We start from the raw sequence: 6,752 nt of genomic DNA, 5'->3' as shown, positions 1-6,752 counted from the left end.
CCAATGGAAATATATTGAAAAATTAGGCTAATTAAAAAAAAAAAAACAGCTCTGAAAACAACTTCCGGATGAAGAAGTTATGGCTTTTTGAATAAAAGTTGTTAAAGATACCGACGAAGTGTGTGAATGTGCGGAAGTGAATGATAATGTTATATTAAAAAAAAAAATCTCCCTTTCCAAACTTAATCTAATTAGCTCACTTTAAAAACAGATTTTATGTGACCCACTTTTATAAATAAGTGAAAATCACTTTTACAATGGTACTTTATGAGCTACTCACTAAATTGTAACTTAAATAAAAGATAAAGAGACTTTAGAATTATAAGTGACTCACTTTTTATAATAGGTGAGAACACTTTTACATAAATTAACTTTAAAACATAAGTTACATGTGCTTTTTGAAAAAGTAACTCAACAAAAAAAAAGACTTGAACCCAAGACCTCTATTCTCATAAAATAACTTTGGACCAAGTGATCTAGTTTAAAAGGTTAGTAATTTTTGGAAAAGAGGAAGGGTAGTCACTGAAGCTTTGGGGTGAGTGCTTACTTGAAAAAGCTTTTTTTGCCCACAAAACAAAAAATCACACAACCCAACAAGGACATGCAAAGAAAAACCAAATCTTATGGCTTGAAGTTAGCTTTCGCCGGAAACTATATATTTTTCTCGATGTTTTTGATTTTCTGAGATCACACTAAGGCATTGCAAAAAAGAGCATATGCATGAGAAAAATTCTTCCTTTTTGTTTCTAATTTGCCCAGATCGCACAGAGTCATGGGGCAAAGAGCATACGTAGAAATAAAAGGTATAGATTTATTAATAAAAAAACAGAGAGCTAAATAAACATAAATAAACAGAGAGATGAATAACTAAAACTGCAAATAAAGACTGTATACCTCCAGATCTTAAAATGATGTAGCTAGGGCTACCGGAAACCTTTTCGCGTGAAATGAAAGGGGTTCCTCACTGGAACAGATGCTTCTAACACAATAGAGTAGTCCTATTGGCCCGAAAGCAATCAGAAATAGTAGATCTAGGAAACGACAATCAGATGTAGTTGTACCCGCTTCGGATTTGGATCACCAATGGATGCGGCCCTCAAATAGCTCTGATACCATGTAGGAATTTCCAAGGTAAGTTCCTCAGATAGAACACCAAGGGACACCACTCACAAATAGATCACAGATCAATACATCAGTATTCTTGATGTGGTTAAAACCCTCAAAGAGGGAAACAGTCCACGCCGTGAGCCAACGCAGTCACTTCAGGCAATTTATTAATAAAAGAAAGAAAATTTGCATAAGCTTTTCTCATGAACAGTCACCCTACAAATGACCCTCCATGCTCTTTAAATAGAGATCATGGACCAATCGGGTGTTAATCCATAGATCAAGTGTTGGTAATACCGAGGAGAGAATGAACCTGTTAGGATTCCAAGAAACTCTCCTAGGTTGTAGCTCAGAGATGCCTGGTAACATATAAATTCAACTATTGTTGCAGGTTTAATTGAAGGAATGATGGTTTGGTTCAAGCTAGATAACCACTATAGAATTTTCTCTACAAATCAGCTAGCTCACTGATATCATGTAGAAATTTCACCTGCAGATCCAACTGATATATGCAATGTACTAAAGCATAATACTAGATCTACATCTACCATAAACTTAGCGGAAGCTTAATTGAACATGAGCAACATCAAGCATGAACACATATAAATAATAAGAATGAATCAATCACATAACACATAATATATCACTGTGGAAAGCACTAGCATAAAACCCCAACACTGTATTATCAATCAAGTGGAAACCCTTAACAACATACAAAAAGAAACAGCTTAATAGCTATCCTGCTCTCTCTATACTTTGATGATGATGATCATAGACTCACTAGGCCTCAATATATAGGCCACAAGTCCTCCAATCCCCTATTTCCTTATGAAATTTTGATTGGGGTCCAATTCATAACATATGAGCATTGGCCCCAAATCATACCTGTTTTCAACCATAGGTCCAAATACGCAATCCCTGAGGACACTAGTTCCTCATGCATGCAAGGAATATTCCATGGGAAGATCCAAGCATATGATAGTACACTACCCCTCATCTGATCTCAACTAGGTCTCTGGCAGAACTGACATGCAATAGTTATCCATGAGTGAATCCTCAGTTATCTAATATAATAGTTGTCACATGCATGCAAGCATTAACAAACTATATTTTATTATTTTAACAACTTGTTAAAATAATCTAACTGGACTTGACTAGTTAGAACTAAGTCAACTAATTCTCTCATTATAGAACTCATACTTATTGCCTCAATTAATGGAGGAAATTAAGGATAAATTCCTCAATCAGTGGGACAACTCATATGCATGCTCACAAAGATTTCAAATTTGAATTTCCTTAACTTATTAACTCAACTGAAATAATTAAGTAATATTTCCAACTACTATTAAGACCAAGATTAATTTTACTTCCTATAGATAGACTAGGGACTGCTATAAATAGGAAGGGACCCAGAAATGTTATTTTTAGAACTTTCTATTTTTAGTAGTTTCACCTCTCACCCAAGGTGGCCAATGACCTCACTGACCAAACTGCTATTTTTAGACATGTTATTTTTAGCACATTCTAAATTTAACATTTATTGTTGCACATTTTTCAACACTCCCTCTCAACAAGAAAGGCTTTCTCTCAGACCCGATCCTGTAACTCTGGAATGTTCTGCATGCAACACATCTACCCTGTCCACTTGCTCCAACAACACTTGGAACAAAAACACTCCCAAATGACCACTCTGTTGGGCTAGAACATACTCTGATGCTGAAGCTCTACCTGCTGTTGACAAGTGCTCCCTCTCTGACATCTGCGCTACTGCAACATCTCCATGCATCTCACACCATTACACACCTCTTTGTGCCACCAAACATTATGCAAAACACTTTTTCCTCTCGCATTGTTGCAGCCGGCTAGCTATGCACTGTCACTCTCTCTGTCGCTCCATCCGCATCTATCTCTACCCAATCAGTCAATTCCTATTACTCCACATCGGGGCTCCTGTAGCAAGGTCTCATCCAAGAGGTTGGGTACCTCAAGGATCCTGCCCCTCCTCCATGGGACAATCAATCCACATCACCCCACTTGCTACCTGGAGGTATGGCTGCATGTGATCCCTCGGCCCACCTGGCTCGAAATTTCCCCCTACTGGAGGTCTCTGCATGAGTAGATGTCTCTACTTGATCTCCACTCAGCTTCCCCTATAGTGGTTTCTCCACAACCTCCTGAAGTTATTGCACCAATCGTGGCTCCTCCACAATCGTCTGAGACTTCTTATGGCTCTACATGTAGAGAGGTAATATACCCTCCCTCTCAACCACCGAGTCTCCATCAGTTGCCTTGCTGCTCAAGGCTTTGCATGCATCTTGAACCTTAAAAGCATACAGGTTCTTGACCCGTGAACCAATCTGCTTCACCTGTCTAGTGATGATGTGTCTAAGGAAAACCTTTCCCTTACTAAAGGTTACATCATAGCCTCTCTCTTCTAGCATCGTGATTGACACCAAGTTTATCTTCAGTTCTGGTACATACTTGACATCGGTCAAGGTAAGGCGAGCTCCATGCTCCCTCTAAAAAATAACGGTGCCTACACCTAAGACACTATACTTCTCATCATTACCCATCGCTATGAGTATTTAGAGATCTTTCTCCTCCAAAGTACTGAACAAAATATTATTGTCGGTCATGTGGAAAGAAGCTCCAGTGTCAAGAAACCAACCACTTCCCACCATGGATGAAACCATGCATGCAAAGACTGTGAAATCCAACTCAAACTGTGAAGCAAGTGCCTCACCTTCAGATCCTTCCCAAGATCCCTTCTTGGATTTCCTCTATTGACAATTTGCAGCATAATGACCAACCTCATGACAACGAAAGCATCACACTTTCTATTTGTCAACCTTCTTCCCATCATTGGAAGAACTGGATTCAGAAAGAGAAACCTTCTCCTTCCCCTTCTTCGCCTTACTCGCTAAGGCACAGTTCTCCTCATCATGCATGGATGAAGAACTGTCTCTGGTGCTCCGTCTGATCTCCTCCTGCATCAAATCCAACCATAGTTGTTCCCATTCTGGTAGTTTTTCCCTTCCATTAACCAAATCCTGGTAGCTATGCCAGCTCCTAGGAAGGCCAAAGAGTGCTAGACTCACCATATCATCATCATCTATCACGACCCCTACACCAAGGATAATTTTAGGGGCGATTGTTCGCCCTTTGGCGAAATTAAGGGGTTTTAAATTTTTAGTGGGCGAATATTTTGTATCATAGTACATTTTTACAAATCACCTCAAATAGCCCACCTTATTTTAAGGGAGAGAGTAAAAAAGGTAAATTTAGCCCTTGAAATTAGGACTTACAACCTTCCATTCGCCCATTTTCAAGAATAGGTTTTATTTAAGTGAATCCATTCGCCCATTTTCAAGAATAGGTTTTATTTAAGTGAATCCTATGGGCCAAATACCATGTTTATAAAAGAGGTATGGTAAATTAATAAAAATATAAATAAATGAGAGGTATGGTAAAAAAATAAAACATTTTTTATATTTACTCCATAAGCCACCTTATATACATGTAAGGGTGTAAACAAATAAAAATATAAGTAAAGTGGAGGTATGGTAAATAAATAAAACGTCTTTTTATACTTACTCAAAAGGTATGGTAAATAAATAAAAATATAAATAAACTAGACGTATCGTAAATAAATAAAATCTCTTTTTATATTTAGTCCATAACCCTCGTTCTATTTATGAAGGCTCAAGAAAGAGGTTTTATTTAAGTGAATCCTATGGGCCAAATACCATATTTGTAAAAGAGGTATGGTAAATTAATAAAAATATAAATAAACGAGAGGTATGGTAAACAAATAAAACATTTTTTTATATTTACTCCATAAGTCACCTTATATTTACGAACACTAAAAAAATGGGTTATATTTAGGTGAAACCTATGGCCAAAATACTATGGGACAAATACCATGGACTAGATTGTTATTAATACCATGCAAAAAACCATTATTAACCCTAATATTAGAATTAATAAAAATAAAATGGCACATGGTATTGACCCATGGTATTCACCAAAATGGCACATGGTATTGACCCATGGTATTCACCTGGAATGTAGCCTATTTAAATGGGGGAATTAAACTAGCATGTAGCCTATGCTAAGATTCACTAGGAATTTACAAAGTTTTATTATTTAGTGAAAGACTCGCCAAGATCTTACAAGATTTTATAATTGAGTAAAATATTCGCCATGCCTGGTGAGAGATTCGCCAAAAAATTATATATACATATTATATTATTGATAAAATCGCCTTACATTTTTCCTATATACCATGGAGATTCGCCCATTTATTATATTTATAAATTTAGGGGGGTTCTTAAAATTTTCCCTGCCCTACACATGCAAGCTCATCCCTACATGTGATGAGCTTGGTTAGATACATAAAGATCATCTCACCCTTTTCACACTTGATCTTTCGAAGTTTGTCCTTCAGTGCCAGCTTCCTCTGATCATTGTTATTCTGATATAAATCTTTCAATGTCTTCCACATTGCATGCGGAGTCTCCTTCCCATGGAGACTCGAAACAATGTGATCTCGAACTCCCTCCAAGAGAATTCTCCTAGCTCTAGCCACACACTTCTTCTAGTCTGCAACCTGAGTAGCATCAGTAAGCTTAGGGACATCTTGATCAATGAAGTCATTAAAGCCATTATCTTCCAATACTACCTCCATGCGATCCTTCCAAGCTATATAGTTTGAGCTTCCATCAAGGGCATACTCAAGCCTCAAACCATAAAAAGCCATCAATGAACTGGATGTGATAAGAACTGAGATCTATATCCGGAATAGTAAACTTCGAATTCCTTCTTCTATATTGTTCTTCCTTGATCACCTGTACTCTGATACCATGTAGAATTTTCTCTACAAATCAACTAGCTCACTGATATCATGTAGAAATTTCACCTGCAAATCCAACTAATATATGCAATGTACTAAAGCATAATACTAGATCTACATCTACCATAAAATTAGCGGAAGCTTAATTGAACATGAGCAACATCAAGCATGAAAACATATAACTGATAAGAAGGAATCAATCACATAACACAAAATATATCACTAGGGAAAGCACCAGCATAAAACCCCAACACTGTATTATCAATCAAGTGGAAATCCTCAACAACATACAAAAAGAATTAGCTCAATAGCTATCATGCTTTCTCTGTACTCTGATGATGATGATCATAGACTCAGTAGGCCTCAATATATAGGCCACAAGTCCTCCAATCCCCTATTTCCTTGTGCAATTTTTATTGGGGTCCAATTCATAACATATGAGCATTGGCCCCAAATCATACTTGCTGTCAACCATAGGTCCAACTACATAATCCTTGAGGACACTAGTTCCTCATGCATGCAAGGAATATTCCATGGGAAGATCCAAGCATCTGATAGTACACTATCCCTCATCTGATCTCAACTAGGTCTCTGACAGAACTGATATGCAATAGTTATCCATGAGTGAATCCTTAGTTATCTAAAATAATAGTTGTCACATGCATGCAAGCATTAACAAACTATATTTATTATTAATTGATAGTGCTAGGCTCTATATTTTCAACGTGTGAATGCTCAGTTACAAGCCTTTCTTGTAGAGATACATAAGGTTGTTTAGGCTTATCTGATCCTG

This window comes from Pinus tabuliformis, chromosome 5_1 (assembly GCF_031772625.1).
Source record: "Pinus tabuliformis cultivar Carrire ecotype Pingquan chromosome 5_1, CPIR1, whole genome shotgun sequence".
Classification (NCBI taxonomy): Eukaryota; Viridiplantae; Streptophyta; class Pinopsida; order Pinales; family Pinaceae; genus Pinus; species Pinus tabuliformis.
This window is presented reverse-complemented; position numbering follows the sequence as displayed.